Genomic DNA, 14,893 nt, shown 5'->3' with positions numbered 1-14,893 from the left:
CCCATTTTTACTTAGTACTGCATGCTGAAAAGTACTGAAGGCCTTAAGAAATCTGACCTATTTTGTCACAAATTTAGAAATCTAGAGAAGTTTAAACCTATTTTCTTCTGCAAGACCGATCAATGATGGGATAAAAATCTTCTTGCCCTACCACGTTCTCATATTCTTTCCTCTGTGTAACTTGCAAGTTTTATATTGTGATATTGCCTGCTAACAGAAACAGAATAAGTATTTAAGTTCAGAAAAATACAGCTATCTTGTTGGATTATATCACATGCAGCTTGCTAAAAATATATAATCCCTGAACTGTAAAAGCTTCTTTCATTTATATTGCTTTTGACTGGCTGAATCATGTTGCTGTCCCCTGAATACAGCTGTAATTGGTGCTAGCTGCAGTGACACCTGCTTGCAAGGGCAGAGAGATGCTAACTGGTTTATTAATGAACACAAGAGGCAGGCTCCAAACACTTCCTGCTACAGCTTTTGATAGGTCTTCTATGGCAGTGAGCACAGGAGATAAGCAAAAACTGGAGGGGATGTAACCTGCTCCCCTTCTCCAGTCTAATAATTTGCTGTTTAAAAGATATCCTTTGTGAAAGATTCTCACAGCCGAGTCTCAGCATTTTAACATCAACTTGAACAAAGGATGCTTCACCACAAAATTTGACCCGTAAGGGCATCAGTGTAAGGAACACACCAGAAGTGCCAGAAGCTGTCAAATCAACTCCCTCTAAAAGTGCGTGCTGGTCTCAGCCTCTGAGGTCAGCTCCTTCTTGATTCTGACCAAGGTCCTCGCTGAAAATTATGCTACTTTGTTATTACTGCTTTAAAGTGAAGAGAAATTCCACTTGCCCCAACTCCAGAAATGGCTCACACAAACACGGCATGATAGGAGCTTCAAGATACTATCTCTTCAAGAATAGTCACCAGTTCCAGCCAATTATAAATTACAATTCTGTTTTCAATACTCATTAAAAATTAGAGCATCATTGCAGCTGTTCAGAGACTGCTGTCTTCTACACAGAAAGCTAAAGAAAGGTAGTTGATTGAAAAAAAAATAAAGAAAAACTAAATGACACAATAAGCATGACAAGGGGTTAAAAGTGCCTATTTTGGATGTCTTCAAAAGCCCACACTTGAAATTACAAGAATAAATTTTCCTTGCTTTCTCCTTTTTTATTAAAATGCATGTGGGGAAGTCTACAGAAAGAAAGTTTACAGCTGAAGACCTGATGCCACAGAAGTCAATATTGAAGCCCTTCAGCATGGAGAGAAAGAGTTCACCCTGCAAGTTCAACATTCAGTTCCCTACAGTACAGGTCCAGCTAATAACTGGGTCCATAGGAAAGCCATGGCTTCAAAAGCAGTTTCATCCACAGGGGCACAAAGCAATCAAATCCCACCTGACTCTATTAACAGGAGAGCTTTAATATCTAGAGGCAAGACTTCCAGCTCAAACAAAAGTACAGGGAATCTATGCTGCTGTCTTGGTTCATAAGGTAAAAATAATTTTTGTGTATGGTGGACGGCCTTTCTAAATGCTGTCATCTGCTAAGTACAGGGATAGAAATCAACACTATGCTCTGTGGTTCTTGCAGCAATTCACTTCTATGAACACACACATACAGATGGCATTAAGCTATTTACACCCAGGATAAACTGAGAAGCTGAACCAGGTGAGATTTTACAGTCATCTTTAAACAAGTAGGACTGGAGGGCAGCATTTTCTGTTTCCATATACCTCCATAAGTGATCCTCTAGAGGAGTTCAGTAAAGATTTTCTGTGAAGAAAACAGTATTTAAACTCTTAAAAAAGATTATTACCACAATTTACAGCTAAGTTCAACTATTCATAAACCTGTAGAGCCAGAAGACCTAATTTCTGCCAATCTCTTTTTATCTCAATATGTAATAGATTTTTCATCAGTGAAACTTTACTTCCAGTGATGTTGTTATAGCATCTCAGTGAACAGGAAGAACAGCCCAAGCTTAGATATGTTCTATCAACAATTCAGAATTTACAAAAACACTCATTTGCAATTAGGTGTGCTTAGAAAAAAATCCAACCCAAACAAAAAAGTCACATACTTATTTTTATTTAGGGAGAAGGACTTGACTTCCAGCCTCCTGTTTTCTTTAGGAAAGACCTTCCTCACCAAGTTGGATGTCTGCAGATCAGGAAGGCTTTCAAGGTCCACTTGTAGGAAAGAAAGACATGAGAAAAAGATTCTCATGTACAAGTGATAATTTTGTTAATATATGTTTATGAGTTTGTTGAAAGAAAGGGTGCAACAATTATACAATTCAGTTGAGAAGTTGACAGCAGTTATGGATTACATAGACTGAAATACAAAATTCTGAAGACTTGACAGCAGGACACCCAGAGCCATCAGGTTCTGGGGAGCAGCCAGTTGGCCACAGCATCCACCCACTGCTCAGAGCCTGAGTTTGTGGTTTTACATGGTTTCACTCATGTGAACCTGTAGCTGTGGGCTTTTTTATGGCTTAAGAAAATGTTCCAGCTTCATGCTATACACACATTTTCTCACTAAGGAATCCTCAAGATACTTTTTTTCTGTAGATGGTTTTTCAGCTTTTCCTGATTTTAAGTCATGCAGCTGATAAAAGTCTAAAGACAAATAGATTTGATTTTGTTAGCAATCTTCCATTAACTCCCTAGAAGTAGCTTGAACCTACAACTACAGAAAGCCTTTAGACTCAATGTTTGAAGTTTCCTCTTTGACATGAAGGGACTCATTTATGTTCCAAGGCTCTATATTGAGAATGATGGGGTGAGGATGAAGTTTGGGTTTCCCACAGGTTCACGTTCTCAGCTTGCACATCACTTCCACAAAGCAGCTTCCTATTCCCTCCAACAACACACCCACATACCCATTCATTGCCAATTGTTTCATCCAGTTTATTTTAAATTAGACAGCAGCTTCCCCTCCTAAAACTAACCACAGCTTTTCTTGGGAGAGAAGCAGTACTACTATAATCACATATAACAGCAAAACTGTTGCAAGATCTGTCTCAAAATAAAAATTAAGCTTTTCTTAAATAAACATCAACTATGTGAATTTCTTGTGACTCTATGATCTTTTTAGTCTTATAGCAAAACATGCACCAATCTGAAAGGTTAACAGTTGCTGGAGGCTTAAAGAAATCAAGAGTAAGCCTTAAACATCACCTCTTTATCTAAAGCTGAGCGTTTGCTTTGTTTGTCTTCAATAAAGCTGCAGATACAGCTGCCAGGAAAAGTTGTGTTATTTACTATAAATCACCACACTCTCAGAGTAAAATATAAACTCAAGGTAGTTCCTTTCATAATCTTTGTTTTGCAAGCTAGTGGGTATTTACAATCTGGTATATTGCATACACTTTTAAATGTATATTCCAATTATTAAGAAAGAATAGATGTGCTGAAGAAAAAAAAAACAGAAATGTTTATGTGAGCAGGCTGGATATAATACTTTGTTTATGTGGATCATTAGATTGCCAAAAAAAACCCCACCCAAACCAAGTAATTTATTTTTAGTTGTGGCAGTTTAAAGTACGTGTTAAAGTATGTTCTCCTGAATACCACCACCATAATGTCGCTTTCAGGTTGCCACTTTTCTTTACAGTGGTATCCTGGGTTGGCATCTACACGTCATTCACCTCAAAAGCCTACATTTATTTATTTCTGAGGGACAATAGGCTTGAGCCTTATGTCACAGAAAGTGCTTTGCTACTGTATATTCCTGTTTCTTTTGCTGATGGGAATGTTAGTGCTTCAGTATCTCGAATGCCAATGTAAGATAACTAGAACTGGAAAGGGGAAGAATAGCTGATACAGATTATGAAATGTCCCTTGAGGTCCTGGAGGATAGCAAGCTGGCTGGAAGCCAGCAGGATGCAAAGACAGACAACAGCACTCTGGGCTGCATGAACACAAGCAGAGCCAGTAAGCAGATTGAGGGAAGAGATTATCTTCCTCTACTCGGCACTCTGGGCCATATTTAGACACTGCCTAGTTTGAGGCCCCAGCAATACACAAAAGACACCAACAAATTTAAGAGAGTTAAGCAGAGGCCACTGGCATGATGGGGGTGAGGCTGGGGGAGATGAGCTTGTTCAGCTCCAGGCAAAACTGCTCCAGGCAGTACAGCTTTGGAGGGACATAACAGCACCTCCAGTGCCTGTGGATATGTCATTGAAAAGTCAAGAGATGGAGTCTTTACAGCAGTGCAGAACAGGAACGGGAAAAACAACAGGCAAAAACCAAGAGAAGCTCAGCCTGGATACAAGACAAAATTTTTTTCCCAAGAGGACAGTCAGGCAGTGGCACAGGTTGCCCAGAGACACTTTGAGGTTTCAAGCCCCAACCAAATGAAGGCCTGAGAAGCCTGACTTCAAAGCTGACCCTGTTATGGGCAGGAGGTTGGACCAGAGATAGTCTGAGATTCCAGCCTTTGATTCTCTGCTCCCCCCACAGTCACTCTCCTGGGGTGATCTCAAATATCCTGTCTTATACCCAAATACTCTTAGTACTATAGTGCTATAGAGATACAATTGATAGGATGCCCAAGTGCCTGCCTGAGCATCAGTTTATCAGTTTAAGAGCTACCCACTTCTCAATATACTTTGCAATGCTTCCCAAGAAACAGGCTTACCTTTAGGATGAAACAAAATCATTCCCTCTCTCATCTCTCCCCACCACTCCCACCAAAAGCCTCCACCATGAAATCTGACCATAAACAAGTCATATTACGGTCCTACAATTCAAGAATGAGAGTCTACAAGAGTCATACCAATGACAAACACACAACACTCAAAAAGCCCAAATACAAATAAAACCCCAACAACTCTAGGACCCCAGTTTGGTAAGCCATTCTAATTCTAAGCATGCATTGTTTATCCAGCTATCCCATGGAATAGACACATACCTACTTGCATCTTCCATCTTGCATTCATGCCCAAATGTGGCATAAAAATCACTTCAAGTGTATTAAACAAATACACTTTGTATTTGTATTAAACAAATACACAGAGGATCTTCATGTCAATTACAGCACAGTCATTTATAGGTCTGTTAATGTTATAGCAACAACACTGCTCAGACCTCTCCAACTCAGAGGGCACCCTGGGAAACGGCTCCATTGCTAGAAAAGCTCTCAAGAACAGGTCACCTGTTCCATGCAGTTCAAAAGTTTTATGTTGGTTCAGAAGTGGCTTTGACTGTCTCCAATGGATGCTGCCACTGGCAGGACTCACCTTAGAGATCAAAAGTGGATGCCTGTTTTGTGTTTTGTGTGAGCTTAGTTCCCCATCTCAGTACAGAAGGGTATTTTCATTTCCATGTGCCCAAGATCAGGCTGTATTCAACATCAAGCATTCTTTAGAGGAAAATCTTGGAACAAAATGTCACACTTGATTGATGACCCTAATAAGCAAGACTTGACTTCAGTCACACTGTCAGAGGTAATAAAAAATTTTCCACTTCTAGTCTACATCACACATTGACATTTTACATTTATGTATTTCACTAGGAGGGTAAGGGCAAAGCTAGATATGAAGTAAAATTTAACTGAATTTTAGTCCTGTGAGCATAAGCAGATACCACACAATTAAGCAATAAAAAGAGGCCTGAATAAAAGGTTAAAGAGGCCTGAATAAAGGTTAGAGTTGGGGAATCAGAGGGCACAAAACCCCCTCTCAAGCTACAGAAGAGTGCTTTGAAAGCCTCTAATTCTGTAGTTCTAACTTAGCATTTCAGTCCATTACTGCCTCTTCAAAGCATTATGAATATAAGGAAGGATCAAGAGGGTCTTAAAGTTCTTGTAAGAGACAGTCATGTAGGATTGTATTTGGATTCAAGAGAACTTACTTATCACATCTCACATGGTAAGTTACCTCTAACACCACTCAATTCAGCCTACCTGCTGTAATTCCTCTGCAGATTTTGGCTCAGAGACAACCCACAGTTTGATGAAGGTAACATCAAACCAGAACTCAGCACTGTAGAAGCATCTCCACCTTTCATTGTAGATCTCTGCCCTTCAAAAGAAAAAGGCTGGGGTTCTCTACATGACTGTTCAAAGCAAACTAAATCCCAGAAATCCAACAAAGGAAATGTTCATGCATGCAGACACACTTTGCATGCAGAACTGTGACAATAATCTACTTTTTCCAATTTCTATTAGCTCTACTCTACTACAATGTTGAAAGATGGAAAGAAAGGACAAAACTATATGAAGTCACTTCATGTCACTGGTGAAGACTTTGCTGGATACTAATAATTCTATTTCTAATGATAAGTCTGTTTCTAATGATAAATACAAAGGTAAAAATTAGCGGAAGCTCTCCACAACACATAATAATACCATAAACTTCTAGAAATGTAATCAGATGCCTAAATTCAACAGGAATTAAAGTATTGTCTTGTCTTGTCTCTGTCTATAGTGTGTCCATCCTTAACAAGCTCATTTTGCATGTGGAGGAAAGTGTATTTTATCCAGAAGGGCACCGAGTAAATGACATATCAGCTAAAAATGGAGTTCTCATGCTTGAAAACAGTCTTCAAAGCATAGCAACTTCCTCCGCCCCCTCCTTCATACATTATAAAAAGGTATAATTTTTAGTCACTTCTCATGAACTTTCACTTGACCACTAAGGAGTTCACCCAGGAGAACAGCAGCTTCATCTGGGTGGCTCACATGTGTCCTTATGTGGTTTGCAGTGGAATGTTTCTGGCCAACTTGCTCTGCTGCCAGACACACTGTACGACAGCTTGTATTGCAAGGAAGTGTGTTCTAAATAAAACATCACACTTCGTAGCAAAAGTCCTTCAAGTTTAGAATAAATCCTACAAGGCTAGATACATAAAATCCAAAGAGGCTCCCTGGCTACCTCCCAGACTAATTACTGCAGAAGTTTCAGGAAAAAACCCCAAAATTACTATTTCTAAAAGTGAATGACTGATGTGCTTTTGCTCTCCCTCCCTTCCTGGCTCCACTCCATTTCCCAGAGATGAGTGGAGGGTACAAGTTAAAATGCAAAGATGAAGTATTCCCTTGCCACCAAAATTAACTGAAGGCTAGATTTACTTTAGAGCCCTATTAATTCCTAACAAACAGTAGTTTGTGGGGAAGCAACATCATCTGATCAACAGGCTACATACAGACCTGCAATGTCAATAGATTTGCGCCAGAGATTCTTGTTCTATCCATGCTCCCACCTTTCCAACATCTGTTATATTTTTTTGGATCTAGTAGAGTTAACTCAGTCATCAGATTAATACAACCTCACCCCAACTTTTAGCCTGAAAGCATGCGATAAGAACTGTGATTTAGTTTGTTAACTGACCCTTACCCCCAAAAAACATTAAGACAAGAATACCAGAAGTGTCAGGACAAAAGCCAAACTCAGCTTTCCAGCTAGAGGAGCAGAAATCAATTTATTTATCCAGGAATTTGGTTAAGATCAGACACAATTCATACTGATCTAACAGAAAATTGTTCCATGTGGTGCCCTTTTCCCATCACGTCACCAGATTTCTTTGGCATGAAAGTGGCAACTTTTCCACAGAGCTCTGAGAGACAGACATGCAAGAGTAGAGCAAGTAGGATCCATGAGAGTTTCTGCATTTCCTTCTGCAATTTCACTAAGACAGGACTCAAGAATGATGACCTCCCATGCAGTCAGCCAGTTAGATGATGTCATGAAGCACCACACTTGTGAAACCATAAGCATCCTATAATAAGTGTCATGCACCAGCTGTTTGCTGCCTGCTGCCTGCAGCTTGCAGGGGGACCACAATAAAAGAGGAAAAATTTATTCACCAGACAGGAGGATCTAAAATCCCACTGCAGTTACTTTGCAAACTTCATGGCCTACAATTTAATCTCCTGGTTGCTGCTCAGTGAGATGTTCTGCATCCCAGGAGGTAGGAAATCAGGACAACTCCAAGTACATGACCTTGTTGGAAGCTCTGGTTATGCATTTGGTGTCATGAAGGACACATGCAGGGTAGATTGCTCTGGTTTTACTAATGTCTGAAGTGAGGAGAAGTGGAAGAAATAATCTCTTTTATGACATTTCTGTCATAGAAGCTTTTCTAAAGTTTCTCTAATATGTATTGCAAACTCCATGCTCTGGTTGAACCAGGTTTAAGCTGTTCTTTAGGGAAAATTTTTGAAATTTTGAATGGCAACACACACACACCCCACACACACACCCACCCAAAAAAAAAATCTATCTATCTATCTATCTATCTATCTATCTATCTATCTATCTATCTATCACTCCAGGGCATCTATCCAATCTGTTGTCCAGACAGGCCTATGTACCAGCCTATCAGCTCAACTTGGAAGAGTCACAAGTATCTTACCAAATTTTTAATTCTATTAACAAGAGCTATGAACGACTGTAAAAATGACCGCACAAAGGCTCCCTTCCTTCACCTTTCTGTAGCTTAAGATACCTCCAAGTAGCATCAAAGTCAAACACTGCTTCTATAAGCAGTGGAGAAAGAAAGCTATGATGGAGTTTGGAGACACAGACATTCATAAAAATGAGTGATGAATCAACACAAACACCATACTGACATGACACAGTAAGAGGAAAAGGCAATGGAGATCTGCAAAAGGTCAAGATGGAAAGAATGGTTTGAAGGTCAATGAACTTACACCAGCTGTTAAGCAAGACTTATGAAACACACTTTCAAGCATGGCATAGGAACCATTCTTATGTAGTAATTGCACAAAATGTATTTCCTCAACCAAGAAGGAAAATGAAGTGAGTGACAAGGGAAGTGCAAGGTGCTGTGGTGCTCTTCTGTCTGCTGCTTCCTGCTTAGTTCAACCAGACCTTTACTTTCTTTTGGGTGCCCACTCTCAGACAGAAAAAGGTGCTGGCAAAGATTTGATAGTAGAAAACTGGAAAGAGAAGAGAAAGACCACATGGAGAAGACCACGTGGTGAAGAAAAGAGAAAGAAGAAACATGAAGACCATTGAAAACTGTTCCTGCAACATTACTGAGGGGGAAGAGGAACAAAGTGGAGCCAACAGACTAGGACAGGATGATTGACAGTATTGCCATAAAGCATTTATTCTTAACACAATGAAAATTTAGCTTAACACTGAAACACACAACACTGAAAATCTTCTTCCTTCAGTGTCTCTTTTTTCTTAGAAAAGTGGGCACACTTTTATTTCTTATAGTCTTACTCTTAACCTAGTAAGTGTAAAGTGATAGAAAAACTTCTAAAAGGAAATACATTAAACAAGTTTCCAGAACCCTTGCAGCAGATACACCCATAATAATTCAGCAGCATGAACTGATCTTATCATTGAGACAGTAACCTGTAAAACACAGCACACGTTGGTCAGGACGAACAAGATTCAAAGAAGAACATGACTATCTCAGACCATTGAAGATATTGTTGTAGTCCTACTTGAAAAAGTGGGGAGTAGGTTGTGAGGCCTTTTCCTAAATCGTGCTTATGGTATGTCCTGTTATCCATGTCATCTTCTGGGAGCACCATTTCTTTCCCTTCCTCACTGAGTTCAGCAAGAACTCCATTTTTCCTCCTTCAACCCATCTGTTCTCCTCAGGTTGCTTTAACACTGACAGCATGAGGGCCTAGCAAGCCCAAAATTAACAAACCCCACATTGATTTTAGTGTTTCAGAGGAACAACCTGCTTGATGGCACACATCCAAGCCAATGTTGATATGGATATGGCTTTGTGAGAGCAGAGTGGGAGAAGGAATAAGAGACTTGCTCTTATAACTGCCTACCATAAGAAGACTGTAGTTTCCATGACCACAGGACAGCTTTGTACTAAGGGGCCCAATTTTTATCACCTACACACCCACATGACTGTGCAAGTATTATCAGTGTAGTAACAAATGGTTGCTATGCCATGGACAAGTCTCAACATCTAAGTCATCCTGGAAGATAATGAAAGGTAGAGATTTAATTACATTTTTCAAATATATGAATAAGACTACTAAAAATAAAGAAAAAATAAACAAAATTAGAAAACTTCTTTTCATCATTAGTGCAATCTGTAACTAGCCACAGAAGCCCTTGCTCAGTTGAGCAAGTATAATAGTATCAGACTTGGGGTCCTAGGAAACTTCCTGATTCACTTTTGGCAGACACAGGCATGGGCACAGGCATACAGTATGGGCTTAAATGGCAGATAGTATATATATATATTAAGGAATAACTCCTTTGTCTGTGAAATTGATAGCCAGCTGTACACAGCCCTAAACAAACCTTTGCAGAAACTGCCTTTCCTTCTTATGCACCATCAGAAACACTGGTTAACCATGGCCAAGTTACAAGGATGATACAGAGAGCTGTGGAGACAGGACTTTGTATAACTACTTCTTTTGGGTTTGGTCTTGTCCCTTAATTTACCTGAGAATCCTTCCCTGGAAAAGCAAAATACATAGCTACTACAGAAGCATCAGTGCAGAGCACAGACCAACAGAAATGATACTGCCAAGAACTTGAAATTGAAACTGCACAGGATGGGGGAAGGCCGTTTGTTTTTAAACAAAACACCCGATACAGGTGCTGGAGTAGCTCCAACCACGTCCCTGGGACTGAATATCAGCTTGCAGTTGCAGTGCTCCAAAAACATTTTCACCTATTTATTCTCAGGTGCTCCAAGAGTAGTCCACAAAGAAAGGTGAAGAACAAAAGCCAGGAGATTTGCTTGAAAAACATTAATGTAGACATTGTATTTAGACTAAAAATGCCTGTGAAGTAATTTCCTACCAGATAGGGAAGAACTCACAGGTACAGTTTCCTATAGACACAGTCCTGAGGATCACTACTGAACGTCCTAACTTTGCTCTAACAAGTTGCAATTTCACCTGCTTATATTGTCAATTGTTTTCAATTCCAGTCTTTGTAGCTCCTATATTTCTCCTGTTCCCCAGGCTCCTTTTGACGTCTGTGGCTGTATCTGTCTGAACTAGAATGGAGTGCTCAGCCTGCAGATCTGTAGACAGATTAAGATGAGGTAAAAACACTATGCCAAATTTCTCTATTTCACTCAGGTACTTTAACTCCTGGGAGGGCTAGAAACTATCTTCTTGAAGGGACTCTCAGCTGTAAAAGAAAGCTGAGAAGTGTTTGCTCACATTTTGCAGAGGAACAGGATACTGTACTGTACAGGATTCTGTACTCCAGAACAAACTGCCAGAAACCCTTGAAGATGATGAAGTTGGTGTGGGGCTCTTCATTGGTTTAATGCTGAAGTGGATGAGAACTGCTCACTAACTGCAGCTAGGAGGTACTTTCAAGAAGCCAGTATCTTTCATGAAAGGCTCAGTAACTAAATGGGAACACTCCCAAAGCAGAAGTCCTGGTGTAGTTTCAATGGGAAAGTTCAGGTCTTTTGCAGTCAGACTGCTCTGAGACCCGAACCACTGCAAGGCAACCGGAGAAGATCTTTGGAGGATGTGTCAGATACTTAAGCCAGATGAAAGCCAAATCACTAGTGTAAACATACTCATAAATGCGTCTCAAGGCAAAGTCAGACAGGTCAGTTTGTCACCAAAATGCTTGCTTTGCCTTGAAAATGAGTGCTCATGCAGTCCCACTTACCACTAAGTAGTGACTCGGGAAGCTGCTCCCACAGCTTCTGCTGTCATGCTTCGTTTTCCACTGCCTGGCAGGAACAAGCAAAATTTCCACCTCCAGCTCGGGCTTGGCAAATCCTGCAGTACAGCACAGCTCAGCACTCGTGCTCAGTTAGGTGGCTGAGCCTGCATCATGTTAGATGGATGCTGAGGATGCTAAGCCTGAACCATAGCCACAGTCCTGCACGATCACAAACATTCTCCACATCTCTTTACATCAGTCTCATCTTTCATTTTGTTTTTCCTTACTTTATCTTTCTTGTGTGTTTGGAATCTCACCACCTGGTTTCCTTCTCAGTATTCCAGTAAGCTCTCCTCTAGAGTTTACTTTTCAGGCTTTCTTCCCAAAGTTTATATTCAAAAAGTAACATATTTCATGCAGTCCTTTGCCCTGCATTACCAAGCAAAGGATTTAAAAGGAATGTCAAATGAAAGAAGCTTTCCAATCAAGAAAGCTGAGCAGATATTAATAAAAAAAAAAAATAAAATGTAGTCTTAGAGCTGGAGAGCATTAAATCCAACAAAATTTGATCTCCAGGCAACTCAAGCTTGTTCTTCTTGCAATTTTCTGCTAACACTTCAAGTGACCCCTTGGGAAAAATAAAGCTTGCCTTGCTCTGTATAGTTATAATGCCCTGACTGTACAACTGAACATAATTTTTGTTTAAATTGGTTTATAGCTGATCACAGCTTAACTTTAAAATACAAGATTGTTTAAATACTAGGAGCAGTCTGGAGCCCTACATACACCAGCATTTGTGCAACAGCATTTTCCCTGCAGCCACCAGCAAGTCTGTTTGTGCAGGGAAGATGACAGATAACCAAATAATCACTTAATGCAACATAGCCCAAAAGTTTACCACTTAATGTATAGCTTAGCTCAGGGGGCTGCAATTCCCTGTCAAGAGTGACAGGAAGATGTTTGATCACAGGAAATTCTTGTGTTCACACATGTCAGTGAAGCTAATATGATGCTGTCCCATGGTTAATAAAGCCCTGTCTCAAAACTTGAGCAGGCTAAGGATTCGTAGACACCATGCTTATGTGCTCAGCCATAGCAGGTTTTTACACTAGCAGAACATGTTTTACTGTGTATCAGAGAGTCAGTAGGAAAGTTAATGACTGCATTCCATTGCCGATTTTCCCATTGTTTGTTGCTTTCCTGGAATCATCTTCTGCCCATTTTCTGTTTAGAGCAATACATACAGCATCTGATGCTGTCACATGATTTCACCCTTGAAAATCATAGGCTTCCTGTCTCCAAGCTCCTATTAGCCTTGATGATAAGTCATTTGCTACAGCAATGTAGTTTTGCATTAGTTTCAGTTGAAATAGTGCTTAAAATGATATGCAGATTATGAGAACTGAACAAGTTAAAGGATATTTCTAGATGCAACTCCACCTGTTCAGTTTGGCAACACAGTGGCCCACATTTTTAAAGACAGTCAGAGAAAAGCAGGCTCTCCTAAGAATCTATCAGTCTCATCTGAACCTGCACTTTGCAAAAAGATATAAGTATGCAACACCTACCAAATTACTACACATAATGAGGCTTTTGCTGTTCTGTTCCTGGGAAGATGAGACGTTCTTATCACACTCAACTGATTCAACTATTCATCGATCTACGAGTACAAAACAACATTCTTTAAAAATGTGCAATGAAACGTTTGGAACAGAAGGCAATCAGTAAGCTTATTGAAGAGCACAGGGATGATGCAGGATTTTAAAGATGCTATTTTTTCTATTCTATTTCATTTTAGGATAAATTAGAATAACGGGGAGTGGAGGAGGGCGGCGGGAGGGAACAGAAGAGAAAAGAATGAAAACCTGAATTGACTAAAGCATGCAAGCCACAAAATAAATTTCTTTCTGTTTCTAAAATGGCTTCTTTGTTTCAAATGCCTTTGCCACAAAAAAATCAGCTTGTTGTGATCTGACTGTTGAGTTGACTGAATTGGGACGAAGGTGTTGTTCTTCCCTCTCCCCCACCGCCCCCATTCTGACAAACACTTTTGCTATCCTCTTTTAGCTATTTTAAAGGAAATTGTAAAAAAAGCAGAAACGGTGAGGACAAAGGGCAACATCAAAGGCATCAAACCTGGAATAAACTCGGAGCAAGTGTAACTTCAATACACAATGACCATGTGGGGGGATGAAGGGGAGGCGGGGAAGAAGAGAGTGCCATGGAAAAAAGAAGTCGTCATTATCATGTGCACACGTTGGTGTAACTGAGGTGCACAGAGCCCAGGGCAGGTGCAGAGGGGCAAGCCAGGCCAGCGGCCCCGCGCAGGGCGGGCTGCGGGGCAGGGCAGGGCGCGCAGCCACTGCGGAGCCGCAGAGCCGTGCGCCTGGCGGCCGCCCAGTGCCGGCCTCCTCCCGTACAGTTATAAAGGATGGAGCCGTTAGAAAAAAATAAAAATTAAATCAAAAATTTGAAAAATCAACTACAAATACCCCAAATATGCAAACCACTCAGCGCCTCCAAATTTCCTTACGCCGCAAGGTCTTTCCGTAAAGCGTCCCGCATTCTGAAGGGAAAAACTTCTCTCCCACCGCCGGGCGGTGAACGGGGGAGGGAAGCGGTGCAGGGAGCTGCGATGCGATGCCCGGAGCCGCCTCCCGTCGCTAAGCGACCCGCGGGGCCGCCGCCGGGGCCCGCCGCCGCCGCGCACTCACCGCTCCGCGCCGCTCCATGCCCGCGGCGCAGCGCAGCCGCCGTCCCGAGCCGTCCTTCCTCGCCGGGAGGGACACGGAGCTGCCGCCGCCGACGCGATCTGGGTCACCCGGCGCGGCGCCTGGCGAAGGTGAGGAGGAGGAGGAGGCGGAGGAAGGCGGGCGGCGGTGCCGCCTACCGGCGAGCGCGGGGGGAGGCTGCGGCGGGGCCCGAACCCGCCCCGCAGGGAGGGGAAGGGGCCGGGGACCGACGCGCGCGCGTGGGCGCTCCCTGCGCGCCGCCCGCCGTCGGTCCGCGGCCCCCAGCGCAGGATGCACCTCTCATCCCTGGACTTCGAGACCTTCCCCCCACCTCATTCTCCCCGCGCTTGCCAAGGAAAGGCGATACCTGTCTGCGCTCAGGGAGTCCAGCCACAGTGGTACGGTTGAGGTCCTACGGGAAAGCGGGGAATATCTCCAAGGTGTTAATGTCCCGGTTAGCTGGGGTAGTACTCAGCGAGCCAGTATCCTTCCTCCATATCCCACACCACCGACCTGTCAAGCAGTGTCCTTTCTCCCTCAGCAGTATATCCTGGAGG

General features: G+C 41.9%; 1 protein-coding gene across 3 annotated transcripts in view; it reads right to left on the bottom strand.

The window, feature by feature from the left end:
• ELMOD1 (ELMO domain containing 1) overlaps positions 1–14,492 on the bottom strand; it is a 46,527-nt gene extending 32,035 nt beyond the window's left edge. The window contains exons 1-2 of one of the 3 annotated variants that reach the window (XM_053936466.1): positions 14,319–14,492; positions 13,173–13,264 (exon numbers count right to left, since the gene is read on the bottom strand). The gene's annotated coding sequence lies outside the window, so the exon portion shown is untranslated. The remainder of the gene's footprint in view (positions 1–13,172; positions 13,265–14,318) is intronic. The other 2 variants (XM_053936465.1, XM_053936467.1) reach the window with 2 other exon arrangements.
• Between the last annotated feature and the right edge of the window lie 401 nt (positions 14,493–14,893).

The sequence above is a fragment of the Vidua chalybeata genome, chromosome 2 (assembly GCF_026979565.1).
Source record: "Vidua chalybeata isolate OUT-0048 chromosome 2, bVidCha1 merged haplotype, whole genome shotgun sequence".
In the NCBI taxonomy this organism is placed as follows: domain Eukaryota; kingdom Metazoa; phylum Chordata; class Aves; order Passeriformes; family Viduidae; genus Vidua; species Vidua chalybeata.
The sequence above is the reverse complement of the archived record's forward strand: the minus strand, read 5'-3'. Positions and strand labels throughout refer to the sequence as shown.